Source organism: Procambarus clarkii, chromosome 83, assembly GCF_040958095.1.
Source record: "Procambarus clarkii isolate CNS0578487 chromosome 83, FALCON_Pclarkii_2.0, whole genome shotgun sequence".
In the NCBI taxonomy this organism is placed as follows: domain Eukaryota; kingdom Metazoa; phylum Arthropoda; class Malacostraca; order Decapoda; family Cambaridae; genus Procambarus; species Procambarus clarkii.
The window spans coordinates 24,591,925-24,618,428 of record NC_091232.1 but is presented as its reverse complement, the minus strand read 5'-3'; positions in this window follow the sequence as shown (position 1 = coordinate 24,618,428).

The window sequence follows — 26,504 nt, the reverse complement described above, 5'->3', positions numbered from 1 at the left end:
AACCCCGTTGCGTCCCGAGAGGGCCGTAACATAATTGGCATCCCCAGCGGGATCCGTCCCCTTGTTAAGTATGTTTGACAGGGGTGGTGAAGTGGCGTAATCCTTGTATATAATTCCCCCTGTGTGTGACGATTGTGACGTTATACGTCCTGTGCGGTGCTCAAGAGTGACTAAGTGCGATATTGTGCAGTGCGGTGCTCGCTGTGATTAAGCGATTAAGTGCAATATCGTGTAGTGCGGTGCTCGGCGTGATTCATTGCAATATTGTAGAGTGAAGTGTTCGCTGGGATTCGGTGCAATATTGTGTAGTGCGGTGCCCGAGCTAATTACGTGCAATATTGGCAAGTGAGGTGCCAGGTGCGATAAAGTGCAATATTGGCGTAGAACAGTGCTCGGTGCATTAAGTGCTAACGTGTAAGCAGTGTGTTAAGTGCTAGTTGAGTGTTCCATCTGTGACAATGGCAGAAAAAGCTACCATCGATGATCTGGACGATGTTCAGGCTTTTCTGAACAGAGTGGACTGTCTTGCCAGATTAAAATATCTGAGCAAACCAGAGCTTGTACTAGTGAGCGCCTACCTGGAGATCAAGATCCGTGCCAGTGATTCCCGTGTGGAGATCTTGTCCAAGGTTCACCGGCACTTGAAGGCAGAAGAGAAACAGGAAGGCGAGACTCCTAGTACAAAGGAAGGTGAGGAAATAGCTTCCACGGAAAAGGAAGATAAAGGCAGCGACATTGACAGTGATGCAGGTGAGCTGAATATTAGCTTACTTACAGTCAAAATGCGCGCCTTAGAGATAAATCGCGAGATAGAGTGGAAGAAGTTAGAATTAGAACGAGAATTAAAAGATAAAGAAATGGAGATGAAAGATAAAGAAATGGCGATGAGGCGTTTAGAATTGGAAGAAAGAAAAGAAGAGCGAGAGAGAGAAAGAGAAAGAAAAGAGCGAGACAGACAAGAACGACGAGACAGAGAGGAAAGAGAGAGACAACATGAGCTAGAAGTAATACGGCTAGGTGGTCGGAGGCCAATGACGGAAGCCAGCAGTTTCGATCCGGTAAGGAACATCAAAATGGTCCCCAAATTCAACGAGAAGGAAGTTTCAAAGTTCTTCGCAGCCTTCGAGAAAGTCGCTGCCTCTTTGGAGTGGCCAAGGGAGAATTGGGCCATCATGATACAGTCAGTCTTGACTGGGAAGGCCCAAATCGCCTACTCCACGTTATCCCTTGACGACTCCGGCGATTATGACAAGGTGAAGAAGGTTGTGCTCATGGCGTACCAATTGGTACCTGAGGCATACAGGCAGAAGTTCAGAAACCTGAAGAAGACCTCAGAGCACACTTTCACCGAATTCGCCACCATCAAGGAGCGACTTTTTCAGGAGTGGTGTGCCTCTCGGAAGGTGGAGACCAAAGAAGACCTCGAGCAGCTTATACTGCTAGAGGACTTCAAGGATTGTTTGTCTGGAGACCTAAAGACGTACTTGGAAGAGCAGCAGGTAGAAACCTTGAGTGCGGCAGCCACCATGGCTGAGGAATGCATCCTGACGCACCGGCCTTCAGCTAAGTACGTCCCAAGGCATTACCAACGCCGGTTTGAAAAACCTCATGAAGAAGAAGAGACCCCCGTCCCACGAAGCGCTAAGAAGACGCCCCCAAGTAGCCCTCGAAGGACTAGTCCTAGCAGTCCGAAACACTGGAGTCCGAGGAGGAATGTGGTGTGCTGGACTTGTGGGCAGAAAGGGCATGTAGCTGCTATGTGCCGAGGCAGAAGAGGTGGCGGCGCACGTCGGGAGGTGATGATGATGAGCTGTGTGACACCACCAGCAGGAAGCCAGTCGACGGCGACGCAGGAAGGACCAAGTTTGTTTGCCCCTCACACTTCAAGCGGGTATGTAACGAGTGATCACACTGGTAGATCAGTTGTAGTGCTCAGAGATAGTGGAGCAGCCCAGTCCCTGATCGTGAGAAGCTCGTTACCCGAGGGAGTAAGTGTGGACGGGAGACAACAGGTTGTCCTGGTTGGGTTTCCTAGGACGCAGTACATCGCCCCCTTAGTGCCAGTACATCTCGACTCGCCTTACTTCAGCGGCACATGTGCGTTGGCAGTAGTCGATACCCTCCCTGTGGCTGGGATTGACGTAGTACTAGCCAACGACTTGGTGACAGATTGGAGCATCAATCTTCCCAAGGTCGCGGACGAGTTAGCCGAAACAGCAAGGTCGGAGGTAACGGCAGGCAATGGTAATATCCAGGTAAAGGCAGACCCGGATTCAAACAGGTTTAATTTGTCCTCTCCCCTACAGATCGACAGTATTCTAGCAGAGTCTCCTGATTCTTCTCTCGACAAGAAACATGAGGTTACGATGGCAGAAGTACCAGAGCTAGAAGAGAGGCCTTGTGTGCAGGCACCCACGGATACCAACGAGTCTGGAGCGAAGGTGGATGTGTACTTGCGGTATGGCAAGGTACAACGTTCATTGAACCGGCCAGAGATTCCCCAGACGTCAGAGGTATGTGAGGTGTGTTCGAAAGGTCTAGTGCCCTCTTTGGTCCAAACCAGGCTAGTGGATATTGCCGGCTATGGACATTACAAGCTCAGAAAGCTTATCCCTCAGATTACCAAATGTTTCCTACCGGTATTTTGTTTTGTTCTCGTATGTGTTCTCTGTGTTCTCAGTAAGGATCAGTGGACGACCTGAAGGATGATGGCTCCCTTGAACATCGTGAAGAGTTCCCAGGGATTGGAGATTTGCACTGCAAGTGTTGCAGGCAAAGGAGGGACCTGGAAAGTGATGGTTGATACACCAGGTATGAGAAATGATAATATGAGTGACTGTTTCCGGCAGGTTGACACCCCCCGTGTGATTGTTGAGCCTCAACGCAGCGTTATGCGGAACGTTGGTCGACCTGACGGTGGCAGAGCGAATGCCATCTTCGGTGTGCAAGCAGCCCTGTTGAAACTAGGTGTGGACCTAGTGGAGGAATATGCTGTAAGTACTGACTTGCCCACGGTCGCTGTCACTCTGAATTATCAGACCCCTGTATTCCAGGTTCCCGTATCCCTGAAGGACTACCGGAACGGTACCAGAAATACCGTTTGTAACCAGCCATCATCGATGCCACGACACAGGGAAGTGTCGAGTCGCCCCAGATCGTGTCTACACCGATCCTTACTCGAGAGGTGTGAGATTATGCTCCGGATTAACATCTCGGTGGAGGTGTGGAGAAGTATATCAGGCAGGTCATTGCCGTACATCTGCAAGTTTCCTTTGTGCGAGAGTTCCCCAGTAGTACAGTTCTGTGGACGAGACAGCCTCGCCGTTCCAGTTTTCAGTATAAGTAAGTCCATTTGGAGTTGTGTCGCCGTACTAATTTGGTTTGTGTTTCTTTTTATAGAACCCAAAACCAAATTCTTTTTGGTGGGGAGGTGTTACGAACCCGGATCCAGCGTCCGAGCACGGAGCAGTGACGACCGCGCCATCTGTGGGTCAGCTCCCGAAACCCCCTCCAAACGGACGACGACACCTGGTGAGGACGACGTGTACTGGCTACGAGGGCCAGTTTCCAGTCCCGTTCAGCGCTCAACACCGCCGCCGCTGACCTCTGGTGAGGTGGTGCTCAGACTGCAACGCCATCTATGGAGTGGATATGTCGGGCGTTTGTGTCTGAGCCTGTAAGTGAGGTGTTTTAGTGTCCCTGTTATTGATGACGTGTCTGCTTACAGAGTCGAACTGGGACTGCTGTGTTGGAAGTTGAGTCAGTCTACCCAAGGCAGCCGTCTCCATACCTTGTGCTTAGCTGCAGCAGCTGTGAGTCGGCCCCCGGATGAACACTGTGGTGTTACCCTGCCAGTGAAGTGGCAGTTGAAAGGATCGTCGTTCCCGGGACCGACTGCTGGAGACGTTTATCCACTGGGGTATTGAGGACAGGAGAGTGATTTTGTGGTATCACACGAGGCTCCTGTCTAGGGCGTTACCCTTATATCGTTCGTGGAGTGGCCTGACCAGCCTTGCTGATCCGGAACCTGCCAGCAGACCTGCTGGACTTGTGGTTGACGGCCTCCACGGCGGTGCCCCCAGTGGAACTGTGTTTTGGCTGGCCTGTGTCTGGGGTAGACTCAGCTTGGTCGAAGGATTCGTCAAGAGACCACGAAAGCACCGAGGACTTAGCACCGAGAATCAGGATCCAGAGTCTTCAGCAGAAGACGATTGTGTATTTCCCCTGTACAGTGTTAATACCCCTTCCCCTGTGCACTCTTTTATATATATATATATTATTTGGTGATGGTAATAATTATAGTCTTAAGTTCTTAACTTTCTTTCCTTTCCCCCTTTAAGTTTCTTGCGTCACGGATCACATCCCTTGATAGCCACTACTGGCTTGGGGCCGGATGCAACTTCCTCTAACAACATCAGAGTAAGAACCCCGTTGCGTCCCGAGAGGGCCGTAACAGACGCAGGTTCGAATCCTCGTCACGGCCCTTGTGGATTTGTTCAAGTGGAAATTATCCCTGTGGATAATGCTAATGCTTGCTGACGCAACATGGTCATGATTCTATTGGGAAATCGAGCGGTACTATGCCACCAATTTATAATCTGAATATCTATATACTACTGGTTAGTAGTGTTAGTAAATTATAACGCCTAGTACAAGAATTAACTCTTATCGTACTACGGTTTCGTAATTAAATGGAAATTTTCAACATAACTCTGGGGTGAGAAATTACGGGTCGAAGTTCATGATTCAGTACTGACGTACCTATTACTCTTCCCTGAAGTTATATTCATTACTTACATGTTAGTAAGTTAGTACGTTAGTCAGTACATGACGGATGTCCCGTGTCTGTGAAACAGGTATGAAACTAAATCATTATGGGAACATCAATTAAATGCTGAAAATATAAATTATTTTGTCATCTAAGATCAAATGACTCTCATCTGCATTTATGCAGAATGGAAATACTGTATAAATTGTAATTTCACATTGTTATACATCAATTAAAGAATTTAAAGTACTGAATTAATCATTATGACTTTCAAGATCAAGGAGACTTCAAATCTACAATGAGGTCTCTGTCTAGGGTCATTGTGACTTGTAATTGTTGGGTTACTAAACGTTAACTTTTCACTGAAACCTCGTGATCATCTCAAACTCAAATGAGGAATTGTCTGTACTTATGCAGAATTAAACTTGGCCTAAATTTGCACTGTGGTGCAGTGGTCATTTTAGATTTTTTCATAGTGTAACTAAGTTTTTAACCTAGCTAGATTTTATTTATTATTAGAGAATTGAATGTGTTCATTCAATAAAATCAAGGAAGACTGAGTCGACAGTGAGATCAATAATTTAGTCATTATGACTTGTAGTTAATTGAATTACAGCTCACAGGCTAGTCACTGAAGACTCATTAATTCAACCTCAACTATATATGAGATATAATTTTCATTTCAATCGGTCTCTATTAATAGTCAACTATATTTATTTGTGAGTACAGACTCAGCTGATACTCTGTTGACTAATTAATTTACCTAATACCTATCTAAGTAGAGGGCTATGCTAACTGTGACAACTTACTGTTTCTTTGGTAGTGTCACCTTAGCTAAACTATGAGCAGTTAAGCTGCTCGTTTATGTATGTGTTAGGCTACATTGCTATAGCCCTCTTGAGACTTAATTAAGCACATGGCTTAACGGAATTATTGATGAGTAGTAGGGTCTACTCAGCTTATATGTATTACGCTACAATGCTATAGTTCTCTTGAGACTTAACGAAGCACGTAGCTTTAAGATTTTCATGGTGAGAAGTAATGATTGCTCAGGTTATGAGCAATAATGGACTCGAATTATCTTGATGAGCAGTAATGGACTTGAATTATCCAGGTGAGCAATAATAGGCTCGAATTATAACGGTGGGCAATAATGAGCTCGAATTAACGGGGTGAGCAATAATGTGCTCGAATTATCTTGGTGAGTAATAATGCGCTCAAATGATCATGGTGAGCAATAATGGGCTCGAATTATCATGGTGAGCAGTAATGGACTCGAATTATGTTTGTGGCCTCATTTTGGTGCTGTAACACACAACGCACCGACGCTGGCCTGCTGCACGCGTTCCAGTTGGTGGTAATTTCTTAATTTGGTGTACCAGAAAGGCCTCCATGTAAGCGAGCCTAATTGCAAGAGCATGGTTCAATATTGGGTCCCAAATGGGTCTTTGTATGCCAGAGGTGTCTTTGCCAAACTTACCTAGTAACTGTTTCACAACTTGAAAACTAAATGAAAGGAAATATGGTTTTCTACCCGTTTTCAAAAGATAAATGTTGTAACTGTTCAGCATTGTTATGTCAATAAGGTGGAAAATCATTTTCTTTGTCCACTTCACTGTTTTCCGTACACTGTTACAAACCGTTCATTAATGCTCGTGACCCGTACAGCACCAAAATCTTGTAGTCTAGGGACATTAACCGATGCTGCAATCTCAAGGTGGGTCACCAGTATAATCATATGGTTTATACAGGCAATAATTAAAATTAATCACCCTCATAGGACTAAGAAATTACTCAAGTATATTTATAATATATATTTATTTTTAATTAAGTTAATTATCAATATTATAGGTAAATCAACAAATGGGAAATCACATGTAAATCAAAATAAAATTATATCTCCACAGACCAACATATTACAACAGAACAGAATTGATATAATGGTACAGACTTCACTCAGAGATGTAATCCCTACAGTGTCCAAACAGTTACTGAATAATGTTATCAAGGCAGGAGCCGATGTCGCTTCTGCACATTTTAATTGACAGTTTTTACTTAATATAAATCTTATTTACATGGAGCCATATAATGGGAATTACTTAACTAAATTAAGGAATGATCAGATTTACATGTATGAACAGAAATAATGTTGTTACTAATATATTAGATACATATTTATAAAATAAAAGAACATGTTGTCAACTGCCAACATGGCAGGAATTAATATCCCACAACTATTGCCGTCTTGGTGGACAATAATAACGGTTTCCCGCAGTCAAGCCAACAATTGATCAGCATAAAACTATAACTTTCTGACGGGAAGCTGACACACACAAAAATATAATAACGGTTTCCTACGGTTCGCTCCCCCCACGGATCACCTCCACAATATAACATATCAGCACATACATGTAATGATATAAGCATGCAAGAACATACAAGTACTGATATAGGCATACTAGGATTAATATAATACATACAATTAATGATATAATATATATGCACATACATATAAAAAGTATGTAAATGTAATGTTGCATGGAAATAGTACTTATTTTACATTTATATACGTATCCTATAGGGGTACGTAACACTTCCACCTCCAAGAAAAAAATGCAATGGATTGAAGATCAATGACATTTTTTCTGAAGTAAAAATGTTAAGTAAAAGAATATTTCACTCATGGTACATCATATACAAAACTTCTGGACAAAGCATCAGCAATGACATTCTGCTTGCCCGGAATATGTTTAATCTCCACATTAAATTCTTGTAGAAACAATGACCAGTGCAAAATTCGTTGGTTCTTGATTTTCATCATATTAATGAACACAAGGGGATTGTGGTCAGTAAACACTAGCACCTCATTACCTGAAAGGTAAATTTCAAATTTCTTGATTCACAATATCAGACCCAACGCCTCCTTTTCTATCACTGAATAGTTTTTCTGGGCTGAATTAAATTTTCTAGAGTAATAATATACAGGATGCTCAATATTATCTAGACCAACTTGTATAAGCACAGCACCTATTCCAACATCTGAAGCATCAATATGTAAAACAAAAGATTTGTCAAATTGGGGACTAGCAAGAACAGGTGACGTTGACAATATGCCCTTTAAGTTCTGAAATGAATTCTGGCAATCTTGAGTTCACTTAAACTTTACTTGCTTTCGCAACAAATTTGTCAATGGGGCAGCAACTGTCGAAAAATTTCTACAATACCGGCTATAGTAAGCACACATACCGATAAATCTTTGGATTCCCTTCTTACTGGTTAACACTGGGTAGTCCACAATGGCTTGTATCTTATCTTGTAAAGGAATTATCTTACCTTGTCCTACTTCATGCCCAAGATATGTTATAGTCCCTCTTGCCCAACTACACTTATTCATATTCACTGTTAAATTGGCATTTTTCAACACCGTAAACAATTGCTTAAGGCCTGAAAGATGATCTGCCCAATTTTTACTGTATAAAACAATATCGTCAAGGTAGGCCCTACAATCTGGCACATCCTTGAGTAAGAAATTCACGAGTCTGAAAAATGACAGGTGCATTCCTTAAACCGAATGGCATGACATTGAATTCATATGCACCCTCAGGTGTAACAAAAGCAGTGACTTCCCTAGCATAATCAGTTAAAGCAATCTGATAATATCCCTTAGATAAATCAAGTTTACTTACATAATTAGCATGTAAGATTCATTCAATACACTCCTCCAACAGTGGTAATGGAAATACATCAACAGTAGTGCTTTTGTTCAGTTTCCGATAATCTACACAGAACCTCCAGGTTCCCCCTGGTTTTGGCACTAACAAGCACGGAGAGCTCCAAGTACTTTGACTTGGCCGAATGAAATTATGCTGGAGCAGATATTCCACTTCTTGTTGCATAAGTTTCCCCTTTTCTGGGTTCACTCGGTAAAGATGTTGTCTAATTGAAGTGCTGTCCAGGAGCTGAATGTCTTGTGTGATGAGGTGGGTCTGTGTGGAAACTTCCCAAGAAATGTATGGATGTCCAGCAGAACCTGGAACTCATCACGTTGCTCCTCCTGTAAATGACATAGCATCTCCCTGCCATTGGAACTGGAACTGAGAAGTTGAGTATTAACATCATTTTCTTCACTACAATTTCCCACAGATGGTAACTTTTCCCTAATATAACAAGTTACCACTTCTGGTCCAACATAAGCTTTTAACCTGTTAATATGCACATTCATTTTATGTTCTGAAAGAGTAGGGTTAAATAATGTCCCTGCAATACCTCAAATCTTACCTTACTGACAGGCTCCAGTATGTTTCTGTGAATAATTCAATTTCTCCCACCCTACCCATCAACATTGGTGTTCCTCAGGGCAGCATACTTGGCCCTCTCCTCCTTCTCATCTACATTAATGACGTTCCAAAGGCCTCCCAACACCTCAAACCAATTCTATTTGTTGACGACACAACCTTCATTTACTCCAGTCCAGACCCCCTTGCTCTAAATGCCATAGTAAATACTGAGCTAAATAAAGTCCATCTTTGGCAAACTGCCAACAAACTCACCCTTAACGTTGACAAAACTTTCTATATTCTGTTTGGCAATAAATCCTCTAACCAAATAAATCTCAAAATAAACAATACCCAAATTTGTAACAAATTAGATGGCAAGATCCTTGGGGTTCTCATTGACCACAAGCTGAATTTCCAGGGACACATTCTAAATATATAAAAAAAAGTTTTATATACTGTGGGCATTCTTTCTAAGATCAGATATTATGTACCCCGCCCTGCCCTGGTGACTATTACTCCCTCATCTATCCTTATCTCAACTATGGTATTTGTGCTTGGGGTTCTACTACACAAAATCATTTATGTCCTCTGATTACTCAACACAAAGCTGCTATTAGGACAATATACAACTCTGGCCCCAGACATCACTCGGTACCCCTACTCAAATCTCTGAATATGTTAGATATTTAGTCACTGCACATTCTCACATGTGTATTATACATATATAAAACGCTGAACTGTAATGCCAATCCTGACCTCAAAAGCTTCATTGAAGGTTGTAACAGAACCCATGAGCACCACACCAGAAATAAATACAGTTTTGACATTCCAAGAGTACGACTTAATCAAACTCGAAATGCCCTACAAATCAAGGGACCCAGAATGTTGAATGACCTTCCCAACCATGTTAAAGACTGTACCTCTCTCAACCAGTTTAAGATAAAAACGAAGCACTACCTAATAAATTCCCTGTAACCTACCTTACCCCTCTATTGTCAATCCATGTCTTTTTTTTAATCTACGGTTTGTCGACCAAATAGTATTTGTGCTGCTTTTTTAGCCATGTTCCCCCTTTTTTTATCTCTATTTTTATTTGTTCTCAACGCATTTTAGACTTTATACTCAATTAGTATTAAACTTTAGTCATTAATGTTTTTCTTGCCCGAAACACTTTGCGTAATAGTGGCTTTAGGCATTGTATGTACTAGCTCTATCTATAAATCCATCATTCTTTGTAAAATCTCTTGAATGTATGTACCTTACCTAAATAAACATTTATTTATTTATTTTTTATTTTGTAAGTTAGGTCTCCCACCTTCTCTACCACTTGGTAGGGTACGTCAAACTTATGGGACATGGAAGTCCCCAAACGAGGTTTCAACACCAGCACCAAATCTGACAGCAAACGACCTGAGCTTAGCCCTGAACTTTGTCATATCTGTGTTTCATGGCTTGTCGAGTCTGTTCTAGATGTTTCTTCGCCAACTCTCGAGCCTGACACAACTTATCCTTGACCTCACTCAAGTACCACCCACTCTGATGAACAGAGACATCTCCCATCAACTTTTCTTGAAGCATTTTTAACGGACCATTTAGTCACTTGGTGACTAAATACAAGCTCAAAAGGTGAACACCCCAATGATGCTTGTAACCCTTCACTGGCAGCAAACAGCACAAAAGGGAGATTCTCATCCCAATTACGTGGATAAATTTCTCCTGTCGTCTTTAACATCTGTTTCAATGTCTGGTGAAAACGTTCAAGCCCACCTTGGCTTTGTGGATGATAAGGACTGGAAAATGTGTGCTGAATCCCTTTGGACTTGCAGAAAGTTTTGAAAACTTTAGAACAAAAATTTCCCCCATTGTCACTCTGGATAACTCTAGGCATTCCGAACAAGGAGAAAAATTGTTCAAGACACTTTATGAGATTATGAGTTTTGGTATTTAAGGCATATGCCTCAGTAAATATCGTCGACATACACATATGAGTAAACATAAAAATGTTGCCCGACTTAGTCTTAGGTAAAGGACCTACACAATGAGAAAATGAGAAAATGGTTCATCAGGAACTACAATAGGTTGCAATGGTGCTCTAGGCACAGATTGGTTTGGTTTGCCAACAATTTGACAGGGGTACACAATTATGACAATACCTGACCATATCTTTCTTTAGCTTGGCCAGTAAAAATATTTACATATTTTATGGTACATATTTGTGATACCTTGGTGACCTCCCATAGGGTCATCATGTGCAGCCTGCAGGACCTGCTTACGATAAACATTGGGGGACAACTAGTTGGGTTCTGGTCTCACAATCATCTGATGAGGGAGTTTCCTTGGGTCTCCACCTTCTCATCAGAAATCGATCCTTGAAAAAGAAACCCGTCCCTTCCTCCAATGCATCAACATTATCAGGTGCCTCAGAAATACTCAATTAAACTAGGATCAGTAGTCTGTATAACACTTAAGGGCAATGACTCAGACTTAGTAGCGAGCGGGCAAGAATCTAGTAGCTTGATCTCTTTTCCTGATTGATCAGAATAAAATGGAGTCTTAGCTACTTCGGCCTCACTCTCGACAACTGGCTTAGTGGAGACAAGCGGGCAAGGTACAGATAGTTCAGCCTCCTCACCTTCACTTTCCATATGGTTTAGTTTCGGCGGGGCTTCTACTACTGCCTCACTCTCATCATCCTGTCGAGTCACAAAAAAATCTTCAAGATCCACCTCCCACTTCTTTACTGAAGGGGTCCTGGTCTCGAGAACAGCTACCTATGTAGCTGGATTACGATTACAACAGGATTACTCTCACCTGTTTTTCTCATTGATCTAGTTACAACACAAGCAGGGTAAATAATGCCATCATCTGCTTCTGGTTGATCTTGTACATTATTGGGATTAATTAACATTATGGGGCACTTGGTCCCTTCAACCTTTCGGTTGCCAAAATCATTACCAAGAATAATATCTACCCCTGGAATGGGCAGTTGTTTACTTACACCAACATTACACCATCCTGAAGTAAAATTAGAATCAAGGTTAATTTGCATTAAAGACACCTGTTGCACACTACCTGCAATACCTTGGAGAAGCACAACTTCACCAAGATCTCGGGTGTCAACATCAGCAAGTACATTCTGGGCAATAAGAGACTGAAGCTCCAGTATCACAGAGTAATTGAACAGTCTTACTACTACCATCTTTACACAATAATGTACCTGTAGAAATGTATGGTTTAAATTCAGCCATCCAATGGGGATTGACTGTAGTACATGGAGAATTATTAGTTTGCAAACCTCTACTCATAATAAGACCATTTGGCTGTAATTCAGGATGCAAACTATAGCAAGAAGCAATCACATGTCCTCTTCTCTTACAATGTGTACAATGCCTGACAGTGGACACACCTGTGGAACCAACTGCAGGTTTAGAATTAACATTACTAGGATTAGATGGTCCTGGCAATGGAGTAACAACTTTAGGTTTAATAAGAGAAGAGTTCATGGGAGTAACTGGAACACTAGGATTGAATTTATACTGATAAAGAGTTCGATGAGCATTATAATTTACTCTACGGTTAAACTTAGGTGATTGGGCCTTAAACTGGGCCTTAGTCAACAACTCATGCTCATCCGCAAGCTTAGACAGCTCATAAATGTCTGTTATATTTTTCTGTTCTGCCATAAAAGTAGACAATTTGTCTGGGAGACATGACATCACTTCTGTTATAAGAAGATTCTTAAGAGCATCATACTTGGTTATTGAAAGTGATTTTAACCATCTGTTGCAGTAATTAACTTTGAGATGGGTGAAATCTGCTATTGTCTGATCACTTACCCTCTTTAGGTTCCTAAACATTTGTCTATGTGCTTCTGGATTTAATTGGTAAGCTTTTAAGATGTTCTTAACAATTTCTCATAGTCAAAACTATTCTCATCGGGCAAGGATGCAAAAACCTCCTGACTACGTCCTTGTAACTGACTTTGCATGATTGCGACCCATTGATCCCTTTGCCTTTTCATACTGACTGCAATCTTAGAAAATTGTGAGAAAAAAAACCTCGGGATCCTCTTCATTGAACTTGGGTAACTATGTATTTATTCATCCTTATGGGATTATCATCACTACTATTTGGAACATTGCTCGTATTACCATGCCCAGCTGCCAACCGCTGTGTTTCAAGTATGTGGTTAGCCTTTACCATTTTCTGTTGAATTTCTAACTGTTTCTTTGAGGCTTCCAGCTGCAATTTCACTACAATTCTACTATTTTGTGCCTCAATCTCTAAACGTCTAGTTTCACACTCCCTCTATTGGGCTTCAAGCTCTAATATTTTTTGTTGGTTTTAAGCTTCAATTTCTCTTTGTTGAGCTTCAAGCTCTAATATTTTTTGTTGGCATGCAAATTCATTTTCCTTTTCTTGAGCCTCAAGTTTAGCATACGTTACTTGTGCATCTAACTCAAGACGCCTTAAAGCAATTTGCTCACTAGTCTCCTTTACTTTCTCCAGAAATTCTTCTCCTTTCTCCTAATTTTCTATCAAATGTGTCACTATGACTCTCAGAATTTGTGCTTTAGTCATGTTATTTTGGCTGTTAATTCTAACTTAGTTACCATATTTATTAAAGCAGACTTTTTTAGGTTTTTAATTCCCTCAAAGTCTGGATTTTCCAACAGCGACAACACTTGATCCTCCATGGTTAATTAACACTTGGCACTTGACTGGCAAAAATAATTTACAGAATGGCAAGGCACTTTAAATTGTCACGACACTGAAAATTTGCATGGCCTCACTGTACAAACAAATTATCGAATGACTTACCTCCAAAATCATGAAACGTAGGTTACTTGTTACACAGGCTGACTCTGGCATGGCATATAGCAAGTTTCTTAAACACACAGATTTCTAAGCACACTGGTACCTAGGAAGGCAAGGTTAGATTAGCAAAAGTTAATATATGTGGGAACAATATCTCCCAGCCAGACCCCCAAAATCACTGTTACAAACCATTCAATAATGCTCGTGACCCGTACAGCAACAAAATCTTGTAGTCTAGGGACATTTACCGATGCTGCAATCTCAAGGTGGGTCACCAGTATAATCCCATGATTTGTACAGACAATAATTAAAATTAATCACCCTCTTAGGACTAAGAAATTACTCCATTAAAAATAAATATATATTATAAATATACTTAGGTTAATTATCAATATTATAGGTAAATCAACAAATGGGAAATCACATGTAAACCAAATAAATTTATGTCTCCACAGACTAACATATTACAACAGAACACAATGGATATAATGGTACAGACTTTACTCCTAGATATGATCCCTACAGTGTCCAAACAGTTACTGAATAATTTTCTCACGGCAGGAGCCGATGTCGCTTCTGCACAACATTTTAATTGACAGTTTTTACTTAATATAAATCTTACTTACATGGGGCCATATAATGGGAATTACTTAACTAAATTAAGGAATGATCAGATTTACATGTATGAACAGAAATAATGTAGCTACTAATATAATAGATACATATTTATAAAACAAAAGAACATGTTGTCAACTGCCAACATGGCAGGAATTAATATCCCACAACTATTGCCGTCTTGGTGGACAATAATAACGGTTTCCCGTAGTCTTGCCAACAAGTGATCAGCACAAAACTATAACTTTCTCACGGGAAGCTGACACACAAAAAAATATAATAACGGTTTCCCACGGTTCGCTCCGCCCACGGATCACCACCACTATATAACATATCAGCACATACAAGTAATGATATAAGCATACAAGAACATACAAGTACTGATATAAGCATACAAGTAATAATATAATATACATAGAATTAATGGTATAATATATATGCACATACAAGTAATGATGCATGGAAATAGTACTTTTATATTTATATACGTATCCAATAGGGGTACGTAACACTACAGCACCCACCATCATGTCACATTTATCAACTAAACGCATGTTGATGTTGTTGGCTATCACACAATCTGGCTTATATATTATTTGCTTTGTTGTTCTGTTCACCTTGCCACTGTCCACCATTGAACCAGGGTGAATGGTGATCAGCATGTCCACTTCACGTCTGTCTTTCCACCGCACTGAAAGTATTGCACCACTTTTTCTTACCTCGCAATCACCTACTTGCCTAGCAGTGTCAAATACAGGCATTTCACTTCGTTTTGACTTTACTGTGCCACACACTCCAGTTTTATTATCAAGCAAGAATTTGGTTAGTAAGAGACTGTTATAATAGTTATCTGTGTACAATATGTGGCCCTTGTTCAGATATGGTGCAAGCCGTTACTTCACCACACTACCTGAGAAGCCATGTTGGTCATTATCAAGAAAGTCTACATATGTAGCGGAATGCAGTATCATATGTAACTCCATTCCTGATTCACAGTCACAGAGCACAAAGAATTTCACTCCAAATCGGTGGCGTTTTGAGGGAATATACTGCTTGAAGGCAGCAAGTCTTTTGAAAAGCACAAGGGATTCATCAATAACCAGCTTCTGAGCTGGTACGTCGTAATCTCGTAACTTTCCAATCAGGTCATTTAACACGTGCCTCACCCTCCAAAGCCTATCATCCTGTCTCTCGTCTGCATTATTTTCAAAATGAAGGCCCCATAGGATTAACAGAAATCTGTCTCGGGAAAATATATTTCCCGAACAATGGTGTTGTCTTTGTTCCAATAATGTGATATTGCGTGTTTCACACAATGTTTCATCAATATAAAAATTGCGAAAAACACATACAGTTCACCTACAGTCGTCTCTTTCAAACGCTGTAGTCGTGAAAATTCTAATACCTCCTCACCTTCAATGAGATCAGCGGCAAGTCTGTTCGTTTTGTGAACAATATGTTCCATGAGCGACTCATCGAAATATGCAGTAAAGAAGTCCATTTCACTCATTTCGTCACCTGTATCAGGGAATCGATGTGTAATTCCCACATCTCTATTGTCAAAGTCGGGAATTTAAATCCGGGGACCAGGAGCTGAAGAAGCTCTAGCAACGTTTAATGATCTCATTAAACGTTTCCGTGCCATCTGCCCTTCTCTTCCTTATTTCTATGGTCTTCCTAAGACTCATAAACCTGGTGTTCCTCTTCGCCCTATCATTTCTTCACGGGGCTCTGTCAGCTATCCTCTTGCCTCCTGGCTCGCTAAAACCGTGACACCTTACCTTGGCACTTTTTCCCCTGTCCACCTTCGTCACCCACAAGACTTCATAGAAAGACTGCACCTGCAACCCTCTTGTAAGATGCTTAGTCTTGATGTCGACTCTCTGTTCACTAATGTTCCGCTCGATGACGTTCTCTCTTTCCTTAGACAGAAGGCGTCAGAGGGCCTCCTTCCTCTCCCACTTCCCACTGACGTTTTCCTCCATATCATTAGACTCTGTGTTGAATCTAACTTTCTCTTTCAACGGTAAATATTACACTCAAACTTTCGGTGTCGCTATGGGTTCCCCTCTCTCCCCTGTTCTTGCTAACTTCTACATGGAATACTTCGAAACTGTTCTTCTTCCCTCTATTGATACTCGTCCCTCTCTCTGGCTTCGCTATGTTGATGACATTTTTGCTTTATGGCCTCATGACCATAATCTTTTCCAGCCTTTCCTCGCCTCTCTTAACAATCTGGCTCCTTCTATCCATTTCAAAGTTGAGTGGGAATCTAATTCCCTCCTTCCTTTTCTTCATGTTCATGTTCACAGCTCTGTGTCTGGGTTCTCTTTCTCTGTCTACCGTAAACCCATGCATAGTGGCATGTACATTCACTTCTTTTCCTACCATCCTCCTTCTGTTAAGAAAAGTGTCCTCGTCTCTCTCTTCCTCCGCGCTCTACGCATCAGCGATCCTCAGTTTCTTGATTCTGAAATTGCCTTTATCTACAAATCATTCTCTCGCCTTGGTTATCCTTTGCACATCATCAACTGTGCCTACTCTCAAGCTAAATGAAATTTCTTTCATCCTAAACCTGCTTCCAACACTAGTAGCCCTGTACTATGCCTTCCCTACACATCTGAACTCAAAACTTTTACCAATACCTTTCGTCCTCTTGACATTAAACTCGCCTTTCGACAAACTAACACACTTCGTAGCAATCTAGTTCAATCTGCTCCTCCTGCTTCTAATGCTGCTGGTGTCTACTCTAATTCCTGTTCATCTTGTCCTCTCCAATACTTTGGCGAAACTGGTCGTACACTGAATGACAGACTTAAAGAACACAAGAGAAGTGTTAAGTCTGCAGACACTAACAATGCTCTCTTCTGCCATGTGAGGGATTCTAATCATTCCATTGATTGGTCTTCCTCCAAAATAATCTTTTCTGCCTCTACTCTACACAGACGTCGTCTTGTAGAATCGGCTCTTATACCCAATGTACCCAACATGAACTTGAGTCCTGGCTTTGTTGCTGTGGACTCTTCCCTTTCACAGTATATACTCAAATGCTCTAATCTTTCTAACAAACGTGACTTAACATAAGCTTACCCCTTCCATTTATCTTTCTTTCCTTTTCTTTCTCTCTTCTCCCCTTTTTCTGTTCATTGTCTTCTCCTACGCTCCCTTGCTTTCCTCTTCTTATTCCTATTACTATCTCCTTCGGTGGTTATAATGGGAGCTGCCTCGTATGGGCCAATAGGCCTTTTGCAGTTCTCATTATTACTACTATCCCCTACACCTTACTGTCCTCTTCAGCTCTCTCTTGCCTATGTATTGCCTGTCTCTACCTCCTCATCACAATCGACTTGAGAATGGTCCAGGACGGACCGAAACGTCGTCGTCCCTTCAACTTCTACTGTGTGGTCTGGTCAAAATTGGCCTTGAAGATAAGAGAATTTACTACTCTTAGGTAAAGATTGTTTTGAGTCCAAAAGGTCAACGAATTTGTTCCAAAATTCGTCCCAATCTTCCTCGTCTTTTCCCGAGAAAGTGGGTAAATTAATTGGAGGGAGTCGAGCTTCTGCTTGACTCGTGTTAGATGCAACTGTTGTTGTTGTTGTTGCCTTGTTCTGGGCAATTAATTTGACGTAAGGCTGTAACGTGGCCTGAGTGTGATCTTCATAACTCGCTAGATCAACCATAATGTCGTCTATTTCTGTTTCTGATAAATTGGTGTTGGCAAGTTCAGCCACATATGTTGCTATTTGGCATTTGATTTGCTCAAATTTACCTGCAGCTGCTTGATAATAGCTTTCCAGGTCAGCATAATCAACTGGAGATTGTTGTGACAAATCCTCACATTTCTTGATCTGTCTTGTTAAGTGGCTTTTAAGACCTGCAAGGGTTCTTTTCATCCTCCCTGCATTATCCATACTGGCTAGTTGGTTAAGCCTTGTGGGGCTTGTGTTTGGGGTTGCTCATAATACTGAACAAGTACTAATGGTAGCCTAGGGTAAAATTCTGCAATCACTAGGCTATAATCCTACCTCTTTCAGAGGTTAGCACTTAAAATTAATACACATTATATATATATACTATCATACACACAAATGATTTGAATGATAAACTAGTGTCACTGGAAGTATCTTTAGACTAGCTCCTCAATTATCACCCTAGGATGGTATAGACACTAATTAATCACTCAAAGGTGTAATGATCATAAGTAAATTATTATATATACAACTCAACTCGAGCTGTTAATAATTACACCCAAAATAGGGTCTGCACCATTCATTAATGATGCTCGGTTGTTCAATATAGTACAACTAGACTATGGTAATAATGGAACTAGGATGAACAATATATAGTTCAACTTGTCAATGGTAATATGGGACTAGGTTATCTATAAACACTAGTCAATGTATATCCTACCCTGTTGAGGATTGGCATTTTTTTTTTACATGCAAGGTAAAGACAATAAATACAATAACATATCACAGAAAACAAAACAAACAAAATAAAAAGCCACCGGCCAGAAGGACCGACAGCACAGGACAACAATTAGCAAAAATGGAGGAATGCATGAGAAACACAGCATACATCAAGACAAAATATAAAACAATAATAATAACAAACAAGCAATATAATGTAAGTAAATAAACAAAACTTAGGAACAATATAAAACAAATCAAACTAGCACCAGCCGGAAGGACCAACAACAAAACACATCATAATGTATAAAATGAAACATAACACAAGATAATGCACACACAAACAAACCATAAATATAAACAAAAGGAGAAATAAAAAGAAAATACAACACAACATGGTAATACATGAAAAGAATACACAGGGGAAAGTGACAACACAAATTCAAATACATAAAGAACACACACTGCAAAACACCGGCCCCTCCACAAACAAAGGGAGAGGCACGGGAACAGAAGACAGTAGGGCAAACAAAACGCCAAAGGGGCACACAACACTACAAATAGCCAAAAAAAAAAAAAAGGAAATCAGCTAACATACTTGCCCGGGAACAAGACCCGTGGGAACCGCACATTGAACGCCTCCCAACGCAACCACCCCCAAGGGTCTCGTTCACCCACCGGGGATGCCATGTCATCCGGAACCCTAGCAACAAACACCCGCAAGCAGGGGACCCATATGGTATCACTTCTGACGCGAGTAACTGCCACAATCCCCACAACATGGGAACTCCCCCACCATGAAATTCCCACGGCTCGTCATTCAGCAGTAACTCAGCAATCGCCGACCAGTGACCCGGCGGCATCACCGACGCCGGCAACACATCCCCCAGGTCCCCAACACGTACCCTCACAGGAGGGGGGCCAGACATAGGATATCACCACCAGGGCACCAGCGGCCACGGATACACCACCAGACGACTGCAGGGAACCAGGGCGGCACGCATCCTTCCGTAATGTCACAACCAGGCCACACCCAGCACCAGCAACCATACCATCCCTGGGAGCGGAAGCCACCACCTCCCACTATGGAGAGTCCCCAGGCGGAGAAGGAACAGAAGGCACCCCTGAGACCCGGGCACCAGCAGGCACATGAACCTCTGCTACCACCAACCGTGGAGACAGCGACACATCCGGTTCCACACCGTCAATTCCCAAGGACCCACAGTCACCGAATTCCCCAACATCGGCCCAGGCAGACGACGAACGCTTGGAATGCTTGGGCTCCAGCCGGAGATCGTCAGAGCCGGAAGCAAACCCCGAAACATGGGTCCCACCAGCTGTACGTACCGACGCCCGACGCAGAATGGCAGCAGCCTCTACCACAGGGGGAACCAGCCCACACACACCAGGAGGCTCTGCAGCCACCCCAGCACCCAGCGCATCCAGGACCCGAGGCGAGAACACAGGGCCAGGCGCAGCAGCCGAAGAAGAGGGAGAAGACAGCAGCGCTTCACAGCAATCACCAGGAAAGCCTTCAGGAGCAGCGGAGACAGCGACAGGAGCACGTAGACCATCCGACAGTACCGCAAGACCCGGAGGAGAGTCTGCAACAACCGGAGGAATGTCCGGCAATGTTTGGGGAGCCGCATCTGCTAACTGAACGCTCACCTCATCCCCGGAGACCTCCTCCAAAGGGAGTGGCGGGAAATCCTCTTTCCGGAACAAGTTGACCGGAGCAACCGGATCCGCAGTGCATCCGGCAGCCTGATGCCCCAACATGCCACACTGGAAACAAGTACGGGGTTGCCAGGCATAATACACCTGCATGTAGTACCCTAAAAGTCGGACAGAGGATGGAATGTCCGACCTCAGGCGCATCCCGAGGGCACAAATGTTTGTCTTTACTCCCGCATATTTTCCAGATGATAGCTTGTGCATCCTCACACTGACGACGGAGCCAAATCTCTGGAAGAAACGCCGGAGAAGGGACTTTGGGAATTCCATGGGGGCCCCATGGACGCTCACATACGTCACATCACCACTCCGATCAGAAATGGCCACAGAACCAGTGCCATCCACCAACTTCAAAGTATGGCCCTAGTACCGCTGGAGAAAGTCACGATATGCCTCCTCACCCACAAACTTGATGATCACCCGGCGAGCAGTCACTAGCTCAATCCCGGAGATCTCCACGACCGGGACATGTAGCACATCACACATGAGCTGCTCTACGAGAGGATACCCTACATGGCAAGTAAACTCCAACCCCATGGAGTTTACCCTCACAACAGCGGGAAGATGGTCGCTCATTGCAAAAGCGCCACGTCAACACCAGTCAGGGACAGCAGGGAGGGTAGAGACACCCACACCCCCTGCCGACAAAAATGGCAACCCAGGGTTAGCAATTGGTAAATATTGTATTGTAAAACTAGTGCAATATTTATTAAATAATTCTCTATTTTGGAGAAATAATATACACAATTATTGATGATAGCCTCTTAATAGCCTCTATGAAACTTCTAATATTATCTAGAAGTATTAAATATTATTAGTAACCTCGCGAAATTAACTCCACAAAATTTGTGGATATTCTCGCGAAATTAACACCACAAAACTCATGAGTAATCTTGCAAGGGCACAGCCACTAATTTGGCTGGCTTCAAAATAAGCGCTGTCACTTCACGGAATAACACGCCACAAAATCGGTGGGTGACCATGAAACCGCTGAATAAGGCTGAACTGGGCTGAGGGGCTTGTGAGCTAGCTCGAGGCTACGCTGCCGGTCTTTGACTGGCTTTGTATTGTTATTTGTATAAATCACACTGCACTAGTACCAGTGTATTTAATGAACCACTGGTTAACTGGTTCATCCCATACAAATATGACCAAATAATGTCATCCGGCTCGAAGATGACCATATAATGTGGGAACCGACTTCTGAGATCTATATTTATTTAATTTATATGAATTTATATAGAATTTATATTTACGTTAATTTATATATTTCGATATCAATTAGTATGATATTAAGTGGACTGAATTTCTGCAATAATCTCACAAATCGATCCTTACACATTATGGGGGTGTTATATTAAATTTATATATATGCAGCCATTCAAACTAGAGTATTAACTATATATATTAGTAATAAATTGGAGGTGCCTTATCTCATTGTACAGCAGGCTTAGTCCACCAGGTATAACTAGGATGTAGACACCAAATTATCCTCGTATGAGGCTAGCTTCCTACACCTCAAGTGTGAGATTTTTTTCCACGCCTACCTCCCTTAGGAGGTGGACTACAAGTTTAAAGGCTGCTCACGGCAGTTAAGCATGAGTCCAATAGAAAAAGGAAAAGCGGGAGCAAACCGCCAGGCCTCCACCACCAAGGGTGAAAACCTGTCCACAATAGGCCGCTGGCTCCTCCTAGTTAAACAGGACGTTAAAACTAATAAAGGGTAACCGACAGGTTCTCACAATCAAATATTTATATATGATGTGGCGCTATGAATTGGAATTCGAATTCCCAAGAACAGCCATCATATCAAGATCACAGCAACATTTAATAATAATATGCAGAAATATGGTGGAATAATATGGTTGAAGGGTTGACATCAAAGACCGTTTTCTATAACATAACAATTTATTAATAACAAGAGACTAACTACTACATTACCGAGTTTACGTTACGTTAATGTCCATCCAGTGGCACGATAACAAACAGCTAAATAGCAACCCTTGCTGTGAGGCTGCATACTGAACTAACCTGAACACAGGTGTGCCCACTGATGACGCAATATTGCAAATCAAAGAAAAATATCACAGATTAAGTTACACCACAGCGAATGGTTACGTTATTGTACATCAAGTGGCATTTGCAACACAGCTATTCAACAGCCCCTCGAGAAGTGATAGCAGGCTCCATCTTGCTGACACTTCGGGCTGACAACATGAACTAACTGAACAAATGAAGGATATCCACTGAAGACACAAGCATGCAATCAATAGTGCTCGGTTTCCCTGACAACTACTATAATCACAAGCTTAGGGGTCCTCCCGCCCCCCAGGAGAGACCCACGTAACTAGGCGGGTAGTCCAACAGTGACCCCCCTCACTATCACAACCCAGTGTGAACACTCTTTGCAACTCCCTACAAGAAGCTGCACTGTTGTAAACAGTAACAAAGACAGGCAAGGCGGGATTCTGGGACACAGCTCCACAAATCCAAAATCTCTACTCTCGTCACCAGACGACAACCAAAAGAAATTGCCTTAAGTGATTAATTACGTTAATTGACTGATCGCAGCAGTCAGCAACAAAGTACTACGGTAATCACAAACAATTGTCTCACACTAGACAACAACATGATGATACTCTACGTTAATCTTTAACACTTGTCTCTCTTGTTAACAATAACTCAAACTTATATTACATCACACTTGATTCCTTGCAAGCATTCAGTGAGTAATTCTCAATTAAGTTCAAACGGACCACTAATTCCATCCCAATTGAGTTACGTTAACTAAGCCTACCCTAACTTGGTAGCTTCTCAACAGTCTGTGTCAAAAAATTACTAGTGAGTGTTAATTACCCTAATTAATTCTGAGCAATTAATTAACAGTCACCAGGACCGATAATTAATCATCCATAAATACGTCTCACTCCGCGCTGCCTAAGCAGGTCTCATCAAATACTGTGCATTCACGGGAAAGAAGTTAATTACCCCTAATTAACAAGATGTGCCACTAATCCACTGTCCTCAGACTGGATATGATTAATACAAAGATTTATGCTAGCTCCATGACCTCGCTTTACCGAGTCATCGGAGCTCTCCAATGTTAATTACTCCACTAATTAACCTGAGCCACTAATTGCTATACCCCTGAAAGGTAATTAGTCTTGAGCAAATTACGTTAACACAAATACTGACAGCCTCTGACAGATCCTCTCCCACTACGTGAATTCATGATGAGAAGGCTAATTACATAATTAGCTAGAGTGGTCAATTAGTTGTCACACGGACAATTAATTGCTCCCGAGACATATCTCTCTCAAGCTCAACGCTGTTCTCTCTCATAACAGCCCTCACTTACTCCACAATAAGTGTGCACCCCTTATCCAGTTAATTCCCCAATTATTAACTCACTGAATCCTTAAGTCCTCAACACAACTTAAAGAAACAAAGTAACCCCAGCGTTACCTAGGTCACACTACAATGGCATGCAACAATATAAATGCACTGCCCACATATGGTTGCGGCTACTGCAACTCGTTAATTACTGTGCCCACACAATAATGACACACGGCTGTGCAACACACAAGAGTATACCAATATTACTGCCCCCCCTCTTTTTCTTGCACCCGTTGCAAAGGACTACTGTGAACACACACTTACCTCAGCAAGGCAATTAACCCATCAATTGTCTGCTCTTTTTAAGCACTGTGAATTCCCCTGAATAATCCTAGAGGTCCCTTAAACCCTCAACACAGTTCCTGGGCCAATAATAGTATCGTATAAACTGATAACAATACTGCACAAACCAGCAACATAATGATGCCGTCAGCATACCCCACATGCTAATGACATCATTAGGCAATCAGTCAGCAATCACATCTACTGACTCACCACACAACACAGTACATAAACATGCAAATGAACACATAGAAATGGCATTCACATAATCAATGCAAATTATATCATCAGGTAAATGTAACTAACTACACAGACCTCAGGGGTACCCACTGACATCCCTGCAACCTGGCCTGCCTACCTCTAATGATTATAATTTATATACGGTACTCTATGGCATTAATCCAGTCTGAACGATTATTTAGAATCGACAGGCTGGATCACTTATATGGTAAATCTCTACACTGAACGGTTACATACTCTAGTCAGCCTACACATATATACATTATGATACTACAGTGTGGTCCCGTGTATAACATCTATCTCCAGGTACCGCCCTACCAATCACCTGGACCCTACTGACAGCTGTCACTCAGCTGCTTCTCTAGCCTGGCGAGGCTCTGAGACAACTCTTACTGGGAATTTCCACCAGTACTCATCACACTGTACACAATGATAATAGAACTCACGTCTTTATCTCCTTATTTTTTACTCACTTCCCAGGTCACTACCACACTAGCTGTCAACACTTAGCTTGCTTGCTCCTCATGCGTCGACAAGATGTGGCCCTAGGCTGTCCCGGGAAAGTGGCCAAGGTATGTGGCCACTACGTGGCCCACAGCGCCCCTCCCGAGCTGAGAGGGGGGGTGGGGTGGTGGTAGCCGGCACGCGGGCAGGCGGGTGGGTAGCCGGCACGCGGGCCAAGCTGGGCCGAGCCGGGCCGAGCCGAGCCGAACCGGGCCGAGTGGCTGGGTGGCCTGGGGGTGGCCACGGGTAGCGCATGACATCATAGCACCCCACCCAGCTGAGCTGGTGCGCGGGGTGGGGTGGGGTTTGGCCGTGTGGGTGGCCTGCGGTGGCCCCCCCGGGAAGCTGGCCAAGATGGGTGGCCGCGGGCGGCCTGGGGTGGCCGCGCACATGGGTGCCTCGGGCTGGCAGGCTGCCGCCCACAGGCGTACACACGCGGATGGGGAATCACTAACAACCCCATCAAACCAGAGCCTGCCTTGCTCTACACTGTGGTGACAATGGCCGGGGGCGTCCCCACACTGACACAGCCTGGCGGAATCCAAAAATCCAACAGGGGCCTGTAATATCACACTCACTTACACTGCCCAATACCAATTGTCCATTGCCACTAGACAGGATGCTCAGACCCGAGGGATGAGGGATCAATCGGATACACCATAAGGCTCTGCCATCTGCCTCATGGGTTAACACTGCAACTGTCTCTTAGTTTGTCACATCGGCCCCAATTTCACGCAAATTTAGGCCTAGACACAACCCCTGATGGCAGGAGTGCCATGCTCAATGAGTAATTTGGACGACAGAAGCTATTAACGGGGGGGGGGGGGGGGGTGGAGGTGGCCGGCCTGCTACCTCCACCAGTCACTTCTTCCTCTGCTTGCCGCCCAATTCAAACTGACTCCCTGGCGGGCAGGGAAACTTAAATACCCATACCTCCTCCCTTACTTTGTCTTGACCAATCAGCCCAAAGCCGGCACGGCTCCCTCGTGCCGCTCCCAATCACAGCTCTTCGTGCCAAAACTCAGCTTGGAACACAGGTGCCTAAACCAATCACATGCCTCCATCACCCTCAGGCGTCCTGTGACGTCACAAGGAGGGGGAGGCCTAAAAGACAGTGGCGTGATGTCTCACAAGGTGGGGGGGGGGGAGGGGAAAAGGCAACGTTCACCCCACTGTCCCTCCCCCCCCCCTGTAAAACCGTTTGGAGAGTCAAGTACCTCCCGTACCACTGCACTCTCCCCTCCTCATCCTATTTCACAGAAACAGGAAAATTTCTATAATTCTCTCTACAGAGCAATCACAGACTTCTAACCAGTCCCAACCGACAGTCCTTAACATAAGCTTTCATTCAACACCCCACAAGTATATGTTAGTTTGAAAGCTTCAGTTTCTAGAGCGACTAGCCTAACCTAGAAACTATGAAAACTAGCTGAGGGAATCTAGATTCCCTCACACAAC